At 37.1% G+C, this 19,083-nt stretch overlaps 2 protein-coding genes across 12 annotated transcripts in view; one reads left to right on the top strand and one right to left on the bottom strand.

Moving 5' to 3' along the window:
- Window positions 1–6,008, bottom strand: part of LOC109446690 (bile acid receptor) — a 55,528-nt gene extending 49,520 nt beyond the window's left edge. The window contains exons 1-2 of one of the 2 annotated variants that reach the window (XM_074319063.1): window positions 5,642–6,008; window positions 1,211–1,327 (exon numbers count right to left, since the gene is read on the bottom strand). The gene's annotated coding sequence lies outside the window, so the exon portion shown is untranslated. The remainder of the gene's footprint in view (window positions 1–1,210; window positions 1,328–5,641) is intronic. The other variant, XM_074319064.1, reaches the window with a different exon arrangement.
- A 1-nt stretch (window position 6,009) lies between these two features.
- Window positions 6,010–19,083, top strand: part of CSDE1 (cold shock domain containing E1) — a 36,255-nt gene continuing 23,181 nt past the window's right edge. For 4 of the 10 annotated variants that reach the window (XM_019730347.2, XM_019730346.2, XM_019730345.2 and 1 more), the window contains exons 1-2: window positions 6,010–6,153; window positions 13,722–14,107. The gene's annotated coding sequence lies outside the window, so the exon portion shown is untranslated. Of the gene's footprint in view, window positions 6,154–7,182; window positions 7,299–13,721; window positions 14,108–18,731; window positions 18,834–19,083 lie in introns of all 10 variants that reach the window. The other 6 variants (XM_074319060.1, XM_074319058.1, XM_074319059.1 and 3 more) reach the window with 5 other exon arrangements.

Below are 19,083 nucleotides of genomic sequence, written 5' to 3'. Positions count from 1 at the left end.
TGAGACAACAAGACATCCACCCACGTATGCTAAAATTAGTGTACTCAAGTTTAAGCAGAAAGAGGATATTAACTTAGTCTCTGTTCATTTCCTAGAGTTACAGTAACAAATCACCACAAACTGGATGGCTTCAAACTTATTCTCTCATGGTTCTGGAGGCTAGAGTCTGACTTCAAGGTGTTGGCAAAGTCGGTTCCTTCCGGGAGCTCAGAGGGAGGAACCATTCCATGCCCCTCTTCTAGCTTTTGGCATTTCTTGGCATTCCTGGACTTCTAGATGCACCAGTGCGATCTGTGCCTCGGTCTCCACACAGTGCTCTCCCGTATGTCTCTGTGTCTAAATTTCCCTATTCGAAGGGCACTAGTCGTTTAATCCAGTATGACTTCATTTTAACTTGATTATATCTGCAAAGTCCCTATTTCCAAATTAAGTCGCATTCTGAGGTTCTGGCTAGACATGAATTTTGAGAGGACACTATTCAATCAAGTATGGTCCCAAAGTATCTCCCTCCCCCCAAATTTAGTAATTATAAAGAGAAAAAGAATAATTTTACTATGAAGAATCCAGGTAGACAGCACTTTAACCAATTGATTACGGTAATGTGGACCAAAAAAAAAAAGAGGTGGGGGTGGGGGGTTCTATGGAAAGTAACCTCACAGGGTGATCTGATCATAGATGCCTAACTAGGCAGGTTGTAGAGGGTAGTCACGCCCCAGGCCCTTAGCTTCTTTAGTAAAGGGCACATCTTTGCCTTAAGCAAGGCCTGTCCACTGTGCCGGTGCATCTAGGTTAACAAACCTTTATAATGCCTCTTTTCAGAAGTAACCACCATCCAGAGAGCACTACCCTGTCATCCCATTTCTGCCTTGCTTTCTCCCACCTTCAGGCCCTCTTCCCTCCTTAACTCCAAATGCATAAAAGGAGCGGCAAACTGCCATTCTGAGAAGCGTTTTTCTCAGTCTGTTGAGATTTTGCTTCCAGGCGTATCCTGTTAGACTTAAATACATTTTTATAAAAATTATCTGCACGTTTGGACATTCTGACATTGACAGTAAACATCACTAATAATACACTTCAACATCATATACCCCCTGAAAGCATGTAATGTGAAGGGTATATCACTCTGTAGCATTCTTCCTAATAATACATAATCTAATCAAGGGTAACATAAGCCAAACCCAAACGGAAGAATGTTTACAAAATAACTTACCAATAGTATTCCAAAGCATCCAGGTCATGAAAGACAAGGAAAGACTGAGGAACTGTCATGGAATGAAGGAGATTAAGGAGACACAACTAAGTGCAAGGTGGAATCCTAGATTTGGCTCTGGAAGAGAAATGGAGTAAAACAAATTAGTTTTGCAGTTTAGTTATGACTATGTCCAAGTTAATTTTCTAGTTTTGAAAATTATTCTGTGGTTAAACATAATAGGAAACTGGGTGAAGAGTTTATGGGCACTTTCTATACTATTTTTCCAGTTCTTTTGTAAGTCTAAAATTATCTCAAAACAAATATGCATTCCTGATTACTAATGAGGCTGAGCATAATTTCAAATGTTTATTTCCCTGTACAGGTTTTTTTTTTTTTTTTAAGTATAGACATTTAAGTCATTCTGCCTTTTTTCCTTTTACTTTTTCTTACCGATATATATTAATATATATTCATGATATTAATGTATTGTCAGTTTTATATGTTGCAAATATATATTCTGGTCTATTGATTTTTTAAAAAATTTATTGGGGAATATTGGGGAACAGTGTGTTTTTCCAGGGCCCATCAGCTCCAAGTCATTGTCCTTCAATCTAGTTGTGGAGGGCACAGCTCAGTTCCAAGTCCAGTAACCGTTTTCAATCTTTAGTTGCAGGGGGCGCAGCCCACCATCCCATGAGGGAATTGAACTGACAACCTTGTTGTTGAGAGCCCGCGCTCTAACCAACTAAGCCATCCAGCCACCCCTGGTCTATTGATTCTTAAAATATTTTTATGCTGCCTCTTAATAAATGGAATTTAAAAAATATAGTCAAATTTATTACTAAAAGGACAGAGATTCAGAAGACTTGGACTTTGTGAAGTAGTTTTAGGAATATCTTAACCAATTAACTTTGCTTATTTTTTTTTTTTTTTTACTTTATATACACATGAGAGTGACACATGATAAAAAAATCTAGGTCTAAATAAGTTTAAAAGAGCTCTTAATATAAAAATTCTAAGTAATAAAAACTATTATGTCAGTGAAAATGGCAACATATTTTCTTCTTGCTGGTGCATCAATAATGTATCATGCAATCAATAGTGCCCTAGATTTAATTATATAAGTGTAATTCATTCATTCAATGACTATTTATTAAGTACTTACTATTATGTCAGTCACGGACCTAGGTTTAGGGGATACAATGATGAATCAGAGAACTGAAGCTTACACTAATAGGAAGAAAGGCAACAATTAAATTCATTAATGTGTTAATTTTCAGTAGCAATACATGTTACAAAGGCAATAAAACTAATGTTAAGGAAAGTAATGGTAATGGGTACTTTTACTTTAGAAAAGATCTTTGTGAGTTGGTAATATTTGAGCTGAAACCTGAAATGCTGAGAAAATGCTAATTATATGATGATTTGGGGAAAGAAAATTCCAGACAGAGGCATTAGTAAATGCAAGTGTTCTGAAGAAGGAACAAATTTGCAATGTTGGAGGAACCAAAATGGCAGTGGAACTGAATTCCAGTGAACCAGGGGTTAGAGACTTGGTAAAGACTAGGTCATTTCCAGCCTTGTAGGTCATGGCAAGAGAGTTGAGATTTTATTCTAAGTACAACTGGTTTTCATCAAGATCTAATTTAAGTTTAATTAAAAATATTCTTTTGCTTCACCCTTCCCTCTGGCTGTTTCCCAGAGCTAAAATGTTATGGTGATTACTTTTAGTGCAGCAGCTTAGCATATCTACATAATTCTTCCATTAAGTGCAATGTTGACATTTTAAAGGGAAGCATTATACAAAACTTCTCCATTATTCTTATTTAAATTCTAACATTTTATTACATAATTGTTATTCTTATACTATTTATTCATATAATGTACTTTCACTGTTTGGGGGACTGTTAATGAATAAAAAGTTTTGGATTGTAGAGGTCTAGGACTAAATCTTATTTACATTATTTTGTTAATAATTATTCTTTATGCAAGTTTTTGCTTTAAATTGTTTTCCTGTCCTGAAATCTTGAATGTGGTCACTTTACCATCCACTATTACCATAATTTTATAAAAGAAGTTCCCTTTAACATCCCTAAACAGGAAGTACATAATGTCAGAAAAAAAAGTCCTCTAAATCTTGAATAAATGTAGCCTTCTTTTTAAAAAAATCTGTACATTGATCTAATTTTTCTCATTTCACAGAGAACTGACAAAAAAATCACATGCATCACTGCTCAAGAAAACCTTATAAATGTGTAAAGGATGCTTACCTATGATTCTCAAATACAGAGGGTGCCAAAAAAATGTATACACATTTTAAGAAAGGAAAACTGTATTAAAATTCTAATACTCAATATATACCGATAATTCATCAAAAGATGAATACAAGTCACGTTTGACTTCTGCAATTACAAGAGGTGCTCAAAGTGATTACCATCAGCATCCAGACACTTCTGATTATGGCAAACTACTGCTTGAGCAACATTGACCAAAGTGTCCACTTGTATACATTTTCTTGGCACTCCCATAAATGCCAGAAAAATGTGGTTATTGATCATTCTAGAGGAAAAGAACATAATCGATTTCACTGTTGATTTAAGTTTCTCGGAGAAGAAAAATTATAACGATAAAAATCCAAAAATAATACATGCAATTTTTGTTCTGATGGTGATTTCTTAATAGACTAAATATCTTCCCCAAATCCATGACTACCCTGTTGCATAGGAGCTGGTTCCTCAAGTGACTTCACAAATGTCTGCCTTAATTAACTTCAGTGTTTTTTTTAAAAAAAGTAAAAAGATAACTTTTTTGTTTTTTAATTTGATTTCAAAATTAATCTGAAAAAAATTAAAATGTAGTGATCTGAAAATGAAACCTACCTCTAATTATGGGTAGTATTTGTAGAAATAAATCATTTAGACTAATGATTTAAATCATTACTCCATCATTTACTTTCTTTGATGCATTCATTGGAAGCTAAAATGTATCCTTCTGGGTTTATATGTATATATCTGCATTTTGTGTCAAATGTAAATTGATACAAATTATGGATGGGGAGGAATTTAAAGGAAGTTGAAACATTCAGAATGAGGATAAAGGAAGTTGACACAAATTCAGAATGAAACATTCAGAATGAGGATGGTTGGTTATATGGTTTAAGGTCTTTAGGAGCTAGGTGCAATGGCAGAAATCCAGACTTTATTCTTTCTTATTAAAAGGAATTGTATTTATAGAATTTAGTGAGACCATTATTTTTTTACATTTCCCATTGCTGTGATACTTGAGAATGTGTGCTCTTAGACCTAATTCCACTTTTAGCCCAGCTTCATATGACCTTGTTTCTAGAGTAAGAGCCCCAGGCAGTTTCTCTGGAACATTTGATTAGAATATCCAGGCTAGGTCTATTGCTGGGAAGGAGAGATCTCAATTTAAAAATTGGACAAAGGAAACAAAACAGCTGGCTTGATAAGTTTATGTTTTGTACTTCCCCAACTCTACATTCCAATTTTTAACAACTTACTCTGTTGTTCAGTGCTATTCATTCAACAAGCTTTTGAGAGCTGTCTATGCCAGGCACTGTCAGGAACCAGGGATGCAAAGATGAAGGTCACAGGCCTTGTCCTAAAGTATCATTAGCTGGTATAAACTAATAATTACAATATAGCTATGAAAGCATTGAAAGTGACACAAATATCTTAAAGGAAAGCGTGGCTAAGAACAAAGAGGCAGCTTGGAGGTAGTATGGCAGCTGAGGTGGAGAGAAAATCTTGGAACATCAGAGGTAGGATACTGCCTCCCCTCAGAATTCAAGATGATTTGCTTGGAATTAAAGGTTATATACTCTTAACACTGTGCACCTTCCCTTCATTACACTTTCTTCAAAGTGTATGTTTAGATTTGTTTTCGTGATTAATGATGTCAGACTGAAAGTTCCTTGAAGACAGAACCATGTCCGTTTATCTTTACTACGGTATACACGCCAGTGATGACACACACGAGATGCTGAAAAAACGTGTCGAAAGCCAAAATAAGATGAGTGGGTGGGAGAATTCTCAAAAGCGTGACTGGTCATTGTGTTTATCCAATACTGTCAAGTGAGAGAGCCCCAGAATCGACGATAAGCTTTCCTCTCACCAGAGGGGACTGCTCTATTGTTTGCCAAGGGATAATTCATTGAACTTTTCTGCTTGCTTTTACACCGTTGGATGAATTATCCATTTGCCCTGATTTCAACTTTTCTGCTGCTGATTCGGCCTATTTGATTGCCTGACACCCTACGAATTATCTTCTGATAACCAGAAAGGTCAGTTAAAGGTTTTTCGGAGCGGGGGGCGGGGGGAGGTTAATGCTGTCTTGCTCACACTCTTGTCTGTTACAAGCAGTATAGTTTCTGGGAGACAAAGATCACAATTAAGACTTCCAAATCACCTTGCTGAAAACCTGACTTACCAATGAAAATTCCAGCCTAACGTGACAGACAAGAGAAAAAAACTTGCGCTGTGAGGAGAAACTGGGGCTTGGGGATTCCTGCAATATCGCCGGGAAAAGAGCAATCCTTTATATGACATTCCTGGATATGCCCTTCAAATTGTTCCGCCCTCAAGGTTTACCCTGGTTTAGCAAAGCACATTCAGGTTTGCAAAGATCAGAGACGCCGAAAGTCACCCGACACCTCGCCCCTGGCGTCCCAGCGGAGTCAGTCAACACCAAGATTGCTTCCAGCAGCTGATGGACAAGAGAACGTAGTGGAAACGTAGCCACCATCTTGGTTATGGTTAAGCTCAGCGCACTAGTAAGCGTCACTCGGCCCTCATGCGCAAGCGTGTTGGGAGTACGCTCCCCTCCCCTTCCTGTGCACGCGCTCGGTGCCCGCAACTCTCGCGAGAGAAGCGAGATTTATTCCTACGTACCGGGCCGTGCTGCTTATGGCGGCGCTGGAGAGGGGGCGCTGAGCTGTTGGGGTGAGTACGATCTCAGGGTCCATTTGGGGGTAGTAACAAGCCAGGCTAAGGGCAGAAGAGAAGGCAAAGACTAACGGGAGAGACTTCTGAGTCAAGTTAGGCACTCCTAGAGCTCCGGGTAGGGAAAATTTCACCCTGAGTCCCTACCCCGGCCTTTTCCACCCGGCCCCCGTTCAGCTGTCTAGACCTCACGTCAGGCCGCAGAGCCGAACCGAAGAGTCCAGGCCAGGCGGCCGCGCGTGGTGGCGGTGGTGGTGACTGAAGGGGGGGAGGGAGCGAAAATGGAGGCTCCGACCGCAGCCAAGATGGAGGCAGGGGTGCGGGGCTCGGGCGCGGAGGCTGCTGGGAGTTGTAGTCTGGCCGCTTCCCCCTCTGCGGTTTGGCAGGGTAAACGGGAACTACAAGTCCCGGCGGGCGGGGCGAGGGGGTGGTGGCGCGGTCCTTTGTGTGAGGCTGGAAGAGCCGGAGGCAGAGGAGAGGGGCCTACTCTGACTGGACCCTATAGTTTCCTGGCTGTCACCTGCTCAGGGATCTGACTACGAGTACCAGAGCGCAGTGCGGCACTGGCGCTTCCTTTGTGTATAGACTGAGACCCCGCTTTCTCTAAGTGCTTAGAGACACCTCCTTTCCCCGGCCTCATCTGGCAGAGTGTCGCGGCCGAATTGTCATCCTTACTTCCACTCACCAAGAGCTGTGTATCTTGGGTCTCTACACCCTACCTTCCCCTCTAGCTTCTCCTTTGGCTCCTTGAGAAAGGGAACCAGCCCCTAATCTTAGGTACGTGGCTCTCACCCCTCTATCCCGGGGTTAGGGCGTGCTTTGTGAGAGCTTAGTGGAGTCTTCCTCACCACCTTTTCTGGCTCTTAATAGTGCAAGAACCCGGCCTACATTGTGCAATGAATGGCTTGGCTTTGTCATTCTATTTAGTGTTAGTTTTTTAGAGCCCTGGTCGGAGACACTTTCTAGGTTTTTAACCATCCGATGTTTTATCAGTACGAAATCTCAGTGCCACGGTTCTTTTGCTTTAAGGTTTTCCTTTAGAAACACGCAGATGGCTCCTCTCGTTTGACTCAAGTGAGGCAGGGAATGCTCCATAAAACAGCCTTCAAACTGCAAACACAAAAATCTGAACGTTGTCGTTCGAGGTAATTTCCTTGTTTTGCACCTAAAGTGAGTGAAAGAATGTGGTCCTCTTTAAACAGCTGGGAGACAGGGTGGAGGGGGAGGGTGGACGCCCAAAGACTGGTAGTTAAATCTGTTTCCTTTGGGAGAAAGGTTTTTATCAGGAGGATATGAACTGGCAGCTCTGGCCCAGAGCTACCGGTCTATAAAATGTGGGTACCAAATTATAACTCACTAAGATAAGTTATGGGTCAAAACGCTGAGTGATTTCATTTTGAGTTTCTAGAAGGCAAGTGTTCTCAATACTACATTGAAAGGTAATATAATATGTTGGTGTCCTTTTGGTACTAACCTGTAATGGGTATTCTTGGTGTGGGTAAGGAGGCATGTGCCTGAGTAATAAAATCTAGATAAATATTCAACCTGTTTTTGTTTCCTTTTAGCCCTAGGCCCAAAATAAAAGAGGTGGTGGTGGTATGAGTGATTTTGCAGCTGCTCTGGATGTTTACCATCGAGATGAGTATTTATAGCAGCTGAGTTGAAAAGTAAAGTATTTGAGGCACAGAATAGGTTTTCTTTTTTTGTAAATAAGTTCTGGCTTATCAAATAAGACCTTTAGAATATGGTTGAAAATTGTAAATTCCTAGCAGATCAAAAAAGAGTGTAAAAGCTAACGTGTAGTCCTGCTTTATCCCACTCCTGTTTTATGCTCCCTTTATCTGAATACACATGGTACAGGGCCATCCAACATTTAAAAAAATATAGTTCTTTTAAACTGTGGTAAAATATAACAATCTACCATTTTAACCTTTTTTAAAAGTGTAAGTTCATTCATATTGTTGTAAAGAGCATGGTTTTGATGAGGTAGTTGAAACATAGAAATGCTATTTGGATGGATGTTTAAGGAGTTGAATTTTAGGACTGTATCAAAAAATCAAATCTTGAGATCTTGTTAAATGAACAATTGATTTTCCTTTTTAACTTTGTTTTTTCAAAAAACAAAGGGGAAATTACTTTGAGAGCTTTGACCCAAATTGTCTTATGGAGAGCTGTAAAATTTGTAGGATTTTTCATAATAGAGAATTACAGCTAGAAGAATTGTAGCTATACTTTTTTAAGACTTACTACTTGAATGTCTTCAGTAGTGAAACTGCTGTGGTGGGAGTGACTTGTTTTCTTGAATCCCATCATTTCTTTTAAATCATTTCTGCCAAATCGGGATTTAAGAAATTCCTGATATTAAAATTTTTGATATGAGAATGTTTCCTACTTGCATGTGTGAATAACTACTTAAAAAACAAAATAATACAAAACTTTCCTTTTAGTTCATACTGCCAAGCCTGAGGAATTCTATTGCACATTTTTCATTATGGGTATTATAAACTGAGTGTGATATTCTAGGCAGTAGTCTGTTCAGAAATACTGAATAGTAACTTTATTTTTTGAGCATTTTTATAATTAACATACCTTTTATTCTGACGTAAAATAGTGTGCGTAGTTGAAAGTAAATTGATCTTCACGTTGAATGTGTGAACTATCCATTGGTTTGCAGCTACGGCTAGTATATAACCAGTTAGTTATTTGTACTACTGTTTTTTAAGTGTCCTAAATACAAACTTCTGCTATGGTCATATTTGTTAGATACTGCCTACCTTTTTATCAGTGAAAAAGGGCCTTACATTTGCTATTGCTGTATTAGGCCTGTCAGTGCCTTTTCCTTCATCAGTCTGTACATGCTCTGACCAGTATGGTAGCCACTGGCCATGTGTGGCTATTGTGCACACGAACTGTGCACAATTCTGAACTGACATGTGCTGTAACTGTAAGATAAACATTGGATTTCAAGAACTGTAAAAACATCTCAATTTTTTTAGATTGGTTACATATGAAAATTGGTAACAATTTGGATATATTTGGCTAAATAAGATACATAATTAATTTCACTTGAATACTTTTACCTGTTTCAACTTTAATATGATTACTGGAAGTTTTTAAATTAGGTTTGTGGCTGGCACTGTTATTTCTGCTGGACAATGCTAGTCTACACGCTTATCTCAGTTTGTGCGGAGCATTTCTTCAGCTTCTTCCCACACTGGCATTTGTCTTACTTCAAAGTATTTAGTGTATGTAAAGGCAGGTAAGTTACTAGATGGATACATAATTTTAAATAAGTTAGCTGTTCAGATAACTAAAACCCAGCGCGATTGTTACTAAACATACAAAAAGATAGTTGCAGCAATTTGATTTTCTTTTATTTCCACTCAACATAGTGATGACTTAAATTGTTTTAAGTTGGTTAATTATCTAAACTTTATCATTTTTCTTAGATCCTAAAGTAAAAGTGAATTAAAACCTGTTAAGTAATTAAGTTATACAGATTATAGCAAAATGTGATGTTCTTTAACATGTCTTGAGTTAATGCATCAAGAAATACGAACTGGGAAGTTAAAGACCAGAATATTATTCATGTAAGTCAACAATAGAGAGAGAACCTTTTCATTCCTGTGCTGTGTAATTGGGTCTTTGCCCTTCTCAGAGGAAGAAAGTATTCTCTGAAGAAAGTGCATTACGTGGGGAAACTTGTAGACTGGTTTAGCCTTTCTTTAACATTCTCTCCAAGTGAGTGTGCTTTGCAGATCTTGAGAATTACTTCTCAAAATGATAAACTGGGTTCTGTGATACATTTTAGATGGATTACTAGTTGCATAAATTGTTTTAGTTCAACATTTATTTACTCAGTGCCTATTTGCTTGAGTTCTGCTAGGCCTTTGAGATAAAGGATTGATAGTAAATGACGACACAGGTGATGATAAATTTAAGACAGGTGAAATAGGAATTATTTGGCTTAACAGTTCAAGTAAATTAGTTTTAACTCCTAAAACAAAATGACATAATAGTTGCTAATTAATTAATGGTGATACTATTTCCATACAGAGCAAAGTAAAAAGGAGTTGATGACTTAGCAATCAGGGAGACTGAGATCTACGTTTAATTTGCTCCTTAGTTTTTTGATTGATGCTCTATTCCATGTGACTTAAGTGTCTAGGTTTTGGGGAGGTAGAGGCGATACACTTACTATATTCAGAGGGTTAAGGCAAAAGAAGTTGTCAGTGCCATCCATGAATGTTAATAATTTTGGCATAAGTGAGTAGCCAATTTTATTAAAATGCCCAATGGATACCTTTCAAGTGTTTTATTAAGTGCTAATTTGACTGAAAAGTATTGAGTCAGCTGTGAAGATATTAATGAAATTCAGCCACACTCAATTATTCATAAAGGTGGATTTGAGTTTTAATAGATCCTAAGACTTCATTAAATGCCCAAGACTGGCCCTGGAATGCTTCAGATTTTAGATTCTGGAAGTCTCTTATTTCTGTGTTAACAAGTGACAAACCTGATACGTAGTTCTTAACATAATACAACACTCTAGACTGGGTTAATCCAATTCAGATTTTTCAAGGTAAGTTGTTTTTCTTGGTTGGTTTTCCCATACATACAGTTTTGTCCTTAGCAGTTTGATGAAATTCTCACCTGTTTTATCAGATGGCAATTCTGAGGCCTTCATAAATAGACCTAAGGTATTAAGGTTAAACCAGTGTGCCAACTCTCTATTTTTAAAAATAAAGATTATTTCTTGATTGGATAATGCAGACTTTATATAGTTAATCAAAACAACAATTTTAAAAGTTGATAGAACTGCCTGTGCTTGCGTTGTGGTGTCATTTGCCTATTACAGACTAGCTACCTTTTTTCTATATTATTTTCTGCTGTGGTAAAGTTTAGCAGTGCTGGGTTAGGCACTAAAGGGGGCTGTGATAAAGAAATAAACTTGTTCATCTCAGAAATTTGAAATGTAATTGGAGGAACAAGATCCATAAACATGAAGTAAGCAAAGTACAGAAATGATTTGGTACCAAAAAGAAGGATGCAGGCAGCGGGAACTACTGCCTCGCACACAGTGGGGCTTAAAGTAGTAAATTTGTGCTGGAGTGGTTAGGAAAGGCTTTTTGTCACCTTGAAGGAGGCAAAATTATATTCTTTATGGGAAAAAGGTGAGAATTCAGGAATCTCCCAAGAGTTGTGTTTAAGGATTGGGAAGGAGAATGCACCTATTTAGGAGAACTAGAGACAGCAGTAGAAGGTAGACACCTTGAACGGTGGTTCTTAAACCCTAGTTGCAAGTCAGAAACACCTTGGGGGAGGGGGATAAAGAAAATACACCAACTCCTGGGACCTAACTCAAGTAAGGAAAAATTAGAATGTCAAAGTGGGATCCAGGCTTTTGCTTTTTTATTTTATTTTATTTTTTAAGTTACCCAGGTTGTTGGGTTGGATATACAGCCAGGATTAAGACCTTCCCATCTAGAGTGCTGGAAAAATCGGTGAAGATTTTGGACCAGGAGATAGATGAAATTGGGAGTTTTAGATAGATCGGTGTAGCAGTGGTATGTGACAAAATGAAAAGGATTGATTGACACTGGAAGTTAGCAGATGTGTTAGACACCTGGACTAAAATATGTCATGTAGGACAAAATATAAATACAAAAGATACCTTGAAGGAAATATTATTGAGACTTACAACATTGGGTGTGGAGGTGGAGAGAGAAGAATCAAAGATCATTACAGAAGTGGCCCCACTTCAGGCCAGTACTCTTTGAATGGGGACTGGGCATAGGTATATTTTAAAGCTCCCCAAGTGATTTGCGAATCATTCTTCTAAGAAGTACCTAATCTGGGTAATAGGAGAATGATCCAAATAAAGTTGAGAGATCAGACAGGTGTAATATTTGATAACTTGAAGTAACAATATAAAGTCATGAAATGTTAGATACAACCACAAAAAATGACCAAAGATCAACTATTTTTTTTCCTCATTTTTTTTTTTTCTACTTGGAGGACACAGTTTCAAGTAACCATAGATCAGCTATTAACTGAATTTTCATTTTGCATATGAGAAACTGAAATTTAGATCCAATAACTTGTTCCTGGCATTTGACTAGTGTCAGTGATTAGAATTGAGCCCTCCTGGTGTAAGCTATTTCACCAGCTCTGACCTCTCACCTTATTATATTCATTCTTGTTTCTGATGTTTTTCAGATACATGATTGATTCATCTCTCAGAATATCTAAAACCAGATCTGCCTTTTTCTGATCATAGAAATCATTTTGGTTAACAGCATCATTTTAGTTAACATTTGAGTCTGAAATAATTTCTTACAGCTAATATAAAGGACAATTCTGTGGTTTTATTTATAATTTCGTTTCTCATACATTTCATCTCATCTGTTTATGGCAACAGCTCAAATGATATTTCTTTTTCCTTCACTAGTCATCTCCCATAAGATTTCAAGACTTAATACCCTTTTATCAAGAACTAAGACTGGGGTGGCCGGTTACCTCAGTTGGTTAGAGTGCGGTGCTCTTAACAAGGTTGCCAGTTCGATCCGCACATGGGCCGTTGTGAGCTGCGCCCTCCACAACTAGATTGAAACAAGTGCTTGACTTGGAGCTGATGGGTTCTGGAAAAACATTTAAAAACAAACAAAAAAAAACCTGAAAATGTTTCCTATTAATACCAAATTGAAATGCTTCATAATCTGGTTCCACTACACCTGTCACACTACATATCCCATTTCACTTTAACCCAGCTTGTGTTCTAGTCTATTGATTCCTCTGAAACAACAAGGCACACTTGTTGTTAACAGTCATTCATGCAGTAAACCTCTCTTGATGCCAGGTATAGAAAATTATATATGTGGTCCCTGCTCTCAGGAAACTTAGAATTTACTGGCTCAGCTTATGTGATATTATATGCCCAGAATACTCAACTGTCTTCTCTTAAAACTCTGCCTATTTCTCCAAATTAAGTTCAGATTCTACCTCTTACTGAAAAGCCTTCACCAACTACACTCATCATGTTGCTTCGATGCACAAAAAAAATAAAAAAAGTGGTGAAGAAACAGTAAGTAGTATATCTGTATAGTATGTGACATAGGAGGTTCCCAGGTATTAGTTTAGCAAATTAATTTTGTCCTGCATTCTGACACTTCGTCTTATATTCTGGTGTTTCTCCATGTATAACTCTTCTTAGCAAGAGTGTAAACCTCCTAATGGCAGGAACTTCTTTTATATTTTCCACAATACTTAACACAGTGCTGGATGTTTATAAAACACTTGCACTAAATATTATGCTTTGTAACTTAGAGCTTATTGGGAGGGAGGGGTATCAATAAGGACTGAAATAATTTCCAGTTTTGAGTGTGTTTCAAAAGGTATCGGCACGTGAGAGATTGTTCAAATAACATCAAATGAATGTGCTTCCAAGTTTCCTGCGTTACTTGACACATTGATTCTAAGTTAATGAAATGAGCTTGTCCGTCTTCCTACCCTCTGTCCCTGATTCTTTTATGTAAGTCATACTTAATGTCTTCATTTTTTATCTCTAGTATGAAGTGTAACAGAACAGACTTTACCACCTGAAACTGCTGCTTCAAGTTCAGATCAGGCAAGGAACAAACCTCGAAACAACCAACAAGACCAAAGAAGAGTACACTTAAGTTGAAGACACAACACTTGATCTGAAACAAGAAGTTTGTGCCTACTCAACAGCTTTGAAAGAGCACTTCCCAACGCTGCTAGTAGTCTTTGTTTTCTTCAGTGCTGTGCTGTGAGATTGCCCGGTACAGCAGCAGTTGTATTCTTTATTAGCTTGGTAGATCATTTTCTCTCGCTCTTTTTTTAATACTAGCAACTTTCATCCTTTGAAACGTGTGCTGAAAAAGAAGAATCAGCAAATACTACTGAAAGTGCAATATTTGATTATCACTGCGAGGTAAGTTTGTAGTTTCCTGTTGGCAAGAATCAGTTTATAATTCTGGATTTCCTAATTATTTGTTCAAATACAAAATCTTTTTAATCGTTCTCTTCTAAAGGTATTGAAAACTTTATAGTCTCAACTATATATCAGCACTAGATTATTTTATTGTCTTTTGTTAGATGGGGACATTATGCCCAAAACCATGAGATTTTTTTTCAAATAAGATTATACTTATTAGTATATGCAGATCTCTTTTGATTTATTGGTCTCTTAGAAAAACTCCATCTGTATTAGTTAGAAGTTAGGGTTTCAGATAGGAATGCCCATTACAATCTTTGTTCAGGGTCTTTGTAATCTAAGGTATAGAAAGCCTACAGAGACAGGACATTGGAAGGTGACCAGTACTTTGTTAAGAGTCTTCTGGTAGAGGTATAGAGGTAACAGTATAGCAGATTCAGAGAGTTCTGAAAGCATATGGTATATATGGAGTTGTCCATTGTGAACAGAGTAGAGAATACAGTTTTGTGGGGTGAAGAGAGTAACTGAAAGGGAGGCTTGCTGGAGGCAGGTTCTGAAGGGCCACTATGTTTGACTTTGTTCTGTAAGAAAAGTCATCAGATGTTTATAAGCAAGGGCTTAATGGATTTTATATTTCAAAACAGATAGTTTTATTGTTTCAGATTTTAAAGTTACATATTCAGAAGTGTATCTTTAAAAGACAAATGGTGCCACTTTTAATTAAGAGATAGGCTGAGGATGGGCAGACACGTTAAGAACAATGAATATGGTGTAAGGAAGGTAAAAGCCAGGGTGTAGGCCGAGTAAGAGGTAGGCACTAGGTATTTTCATGGACGTGATTGGACGTGGTGACCAATTGCATGTGAGGATGAGCCTGAAGGAAATTGAGTCTGTCCAGTTGTCCAGGTTAGAAACCATTGTTGTTCATAGGAACGGGGAAATTTAGGTAGGGACTTGCCGAAATTAAAATACATTGTGGAAATCTATTGTGTTCATTAGCTAGCAATCCAAAGTTGAGAAAATATGCTAGTGTGGAATGTTAAACATTACTTATTTTGGGGAGGTAGTATTATGAAGTGCAGTTTTCCTTTTTAATGTTTAGTTCCTAGGTTTTCCAAAATGGGTGGAAATAAAAGACTTGAAATTCAGAAAGGAGTCATCACTTTTAGTGATAAAGGCAGATATGACAAAGGAGAGAATGTTCAAAGAAATACCAGGTAGTCAGGAAGGAATTCCAAAGAAGAGAATTTCAAGAAGTTACGGATATACTTTTTTAAAATGCTGCAGCGATCAAATAGAATGAAGAATGAAAACAGGTATTTCTAGGTTGTTTTATAAATGCTTCATTACCATTTCAGGAATCACTGGAGCCTTTATGTCCAACTTATTCAAAGGTTGATGACCTTATTATGGTAATGACCTTACTATGTGGGCCAGACTTGATTCTTAACTGAAAACTACCAGTGATACCAATTGTTGTTATATGTGTTCCATAAAGAGGCACTCAGTTGGTCAATATTAAGGTGGTACCATTTGCTTTTCCTTCTTGTTTCTTTCTACATCCTTATCTGGTTTTTAGAAAAAATAATTTTAGATATAGATTGTGCTGGGTTAGATAAGATAATGCAAATTGAAAGTGTACCATTATCTTTACTGTTCAAAAGGGAGAAAAACTTGACACTAAGGTCTCCATTTCATGTCATTGACATGAATTGTAGAAATAGATTAAAAGTAGAAGTGCTTTTTGTTTCGCCTATGTTTTGTATTCTAAATATTAGTTTGCTACATTAGTTTGAACATTTTAATATATAAATAAATACACCTGTATATACCCATAGCAGTCAAAAGTTATGTAATATACAGATAATATGGGGTGGGGGATATTGACAGTAAACGTGCTCTGATTGTACCATTGTCACTTAACTCTGGTTACAAGAGGTGCTGCAAAGGAAATAGATTTGGTAATGCAGGAGAACCCCAGATTTTAAAAGGGACTTTCATAAAAACGGTAAAAGTAGTACATAATTAGGAATGAATAAATATAAAAGAATGAGACTGGCCCTAAAAAAATATGAAGAAAGAATAAGGCTTATAAGAAGTTTGTTGTGTGTGTGAAAATAGATGTGGATTCATTTAGTGAGTGTTTTGATCAAGACAGTCTGAAGGTGTCAAAAGGAGAGCAAAGCTAGGAACATTAAAAGAAAACCCCAAATGAATGAGAAGATAACAGAGTAACTTGTTAGGGGTGTGGTCGAAGTTAGGACAGACCTGTGACCAAGAACTCTAAATGTCTTGATTGATTTTCAAAGTCAGGTGTGGGAACTTTGGAGCTTGCTCTTCATTCCTACCAAAAATCGAGGAGCAAATGAAAAATAAAAATTTTCAATAAGGACATTGGGCAGTGTATCTCGTGATAGCATAATGGTCAGTGTGGAGAAATACAAGTTGGATAATACATTAAAAGGTGTTGACTAATGGGCTGATTTTCAGCAAGGTCTCCAGGTGTGTGTTGCCAGGTTCTATCTTTGCCCTGCTTTTTAAAAAGACCTAACAAGTTATAGGAGTACTTACATGCTAAGAAATACTCTAAGGCTTTTTATATGAAGCAACTAATTTAACCACCCTAACAACCCTGTGAGGTACCTGTTAAGGACAGAAGAATGCTTACAAGATAGGATAGATTACAAAACCTACTAATTTGAAATTATTCTTACACGTTGGAGCTCCAGGTTAAACAACAAAGGAAATCAATAGTTTTTTTCTTTAGGAACAAATAATCAATTACAGAATTACTAAAAGGAGAAAACCTGGTAATACTTAATTCATTGAGAAAGGATCTGGAGATCTTTTTAGTTATACGAAATTACAGAAAGTCTACAAAATCATGAAATAGCATTCACTCAGTCCTTTCTGAATATTGGTCAGGATACATTTAGAATAGTAGAAAAATGCACTTTAATTAACATTTAGAACATGTCCAGAAGACAGCAATTAGTATGCTGTAAATGAGTTCCTGACAGTAGAAGCCAAGCAGGCTAGGTTAGGGAAAAGGGGAAAACAGCTCAGATGTTGCAAGAAGAAATTACAAAGCACAAAATTTTAACTTTTCTTCCCAAGGGAATTTGGAAACCACTTAGGCCCTCACTTTACACTTGAGGAAACAATCCAAGAAAAGTTAGAAGTATGGGGAGGAGGACTAAAAGCTGCTTTTCTGATTCTAGTTCTGTGGTCTTCAGGAAACTTCATTGGGTTTCTTAGATTGGAAGTGAAGTTTAAATTTGACCTGAGATTCTTACCAATTCTTTTTTTTTTTTTTTTAAGGGGAGGGAGTTAACATGGTTAATGATTTTCCAATTTTTAGAAATAAATTCACAAGAAAGAGTAGAAAGTCTAAACGTCATGTGGTTGGGGATTTTTGTTGAGTACACTAATACCTGAGCAGAATCTAGAACGGTGCTGATGCATTATAGGTTCTGGCTTACTGTAAAAGACAGTTTTTCAGGTTCTGGCTTACTGTAAAAGACAGTTTTTCGGAATGTGAGCCCTGGAGTCAGTACTGGGTGCTGTCCCCATTGAGCGCTTTATAGCTCTGTGCCTTTGAGACACCTTCTAAGTATTTTCTTACCTGTAAACGTTCAATTAGGCTTTTCTGGTCGTTCCTTAAAATACAGTTGCAATCATACGCTATAAATAGCTTTTTTGTCATTTCGTATTACAGCATAAACATTTTCATACATCCTTTCTAATGACCGCATAGCGTTTAAATGACTGACTTCTTGAACCAGTGTTAGACTTTCAGGAATTTCTTATTAAAGCATTAAGCATTTCAGTGAACACATTTATGCATAAAAGCCTTGTCCACGTTTCAGATTCCCACAGAAGTTTCCTGCAGTGGAAATAAGGAAAATACCTCCACATTTTGATACATGTTGCTCAACTGCATTTCAGAAAGGTTGCACTAGTTTACCACCATAAAAGTGCATATAAGCATGTTGTTTTTGGTTCACTTCTCAGTATTTTTAAATCTTTTATCTTTGGTAGTTTGGTAAATGAGTAATTTGCTATATCTATATTTTTGATTGCCAAAATTGAAATTTTTCATATATTTTGTGTTTAATGATCTTTAAGATTGATTTAAAGTCTTTCAGTAATTCAGTAAATGAGTGCCTGTTATGCCAAGCACTGTCTGTCTGGATACTTGGGGTTTAGCTTTGAACAAAGTGTCCCCGCCCTCGTGGAGCTTATATCTAGTAGTTTAATTCTTACGGGATTTGCTTAAATTCTTTAATACACTGATACATTTGTTTGCATTTATTTTTCTTAGATTTGAGTATAAAAGCTTGTATTTTTTATATAATAAAACATTGATCCTTTGCAGTTTTTTTTTTTTTTTCAAACTAGAAGGTCCCCCTAACAAAAATTTTGTAAATACATGCACTTGTATTTAATATTTGTTAAGCCATTTAACTCATTCCTTCTGGGATGTTTTGATGTGCACTTAGAGGTGAGATGAGACTCGAGCAAGACCGCCTAAATTCCAGCACCCTTGTTGGGGAACAATTTAGTCTTAGGAGGAAATGATAGTTGTAATCCCTTCTGATTGTGGTTCATTTTCTCTTAGGGTAAGAAAAACAGGAGTCTTACCTCTTACCTGCAGGAATGTGTGGTAGGACTGGAAACTTGAGAATGTGGTTTTTGCAGCTTCCTGGCCTATGTATTACAGGTCATATCATTGTATTCTTACTTGTATAGTAATAAGAACTGCAGTCTAAACATGAAAGAAGCACAGCTTGAAAATCATGATATGAGTCAGTGATACAGTAGTGGTCTTCCAATCAGTGATCATGTTAGTAAAAGCATGTACAGTCAGTATTTCCACGTGTATGTATACATTACAATACTACTGTATTTGCATGGTAAAACCGTACAAATAAAGAGGACAGAGATGAAATAACCAATATTATAAAAATAGT

The sequence above is a fragment of the Rhinolophus sinicus genome, linkage group LG14 (genome assembly GCF_036562045.2).
Source record: "Rhinolophus sinicus isolate RSC01 linkage group LG14, ASM3656204v1, whole genome shotgun sequence".
Classification (NCBI taxonomy): Eukaryota; Metazoa; Chordata; class Mammalia; order Chiroptera; family Rhinolophidae; genus Rhinolophus; species Rhinolophus sinicus.
Note: the sequence above shows the minus strand (reverse complement) of the source record. Positions and strands in the feature narration are given on the sequence as shown.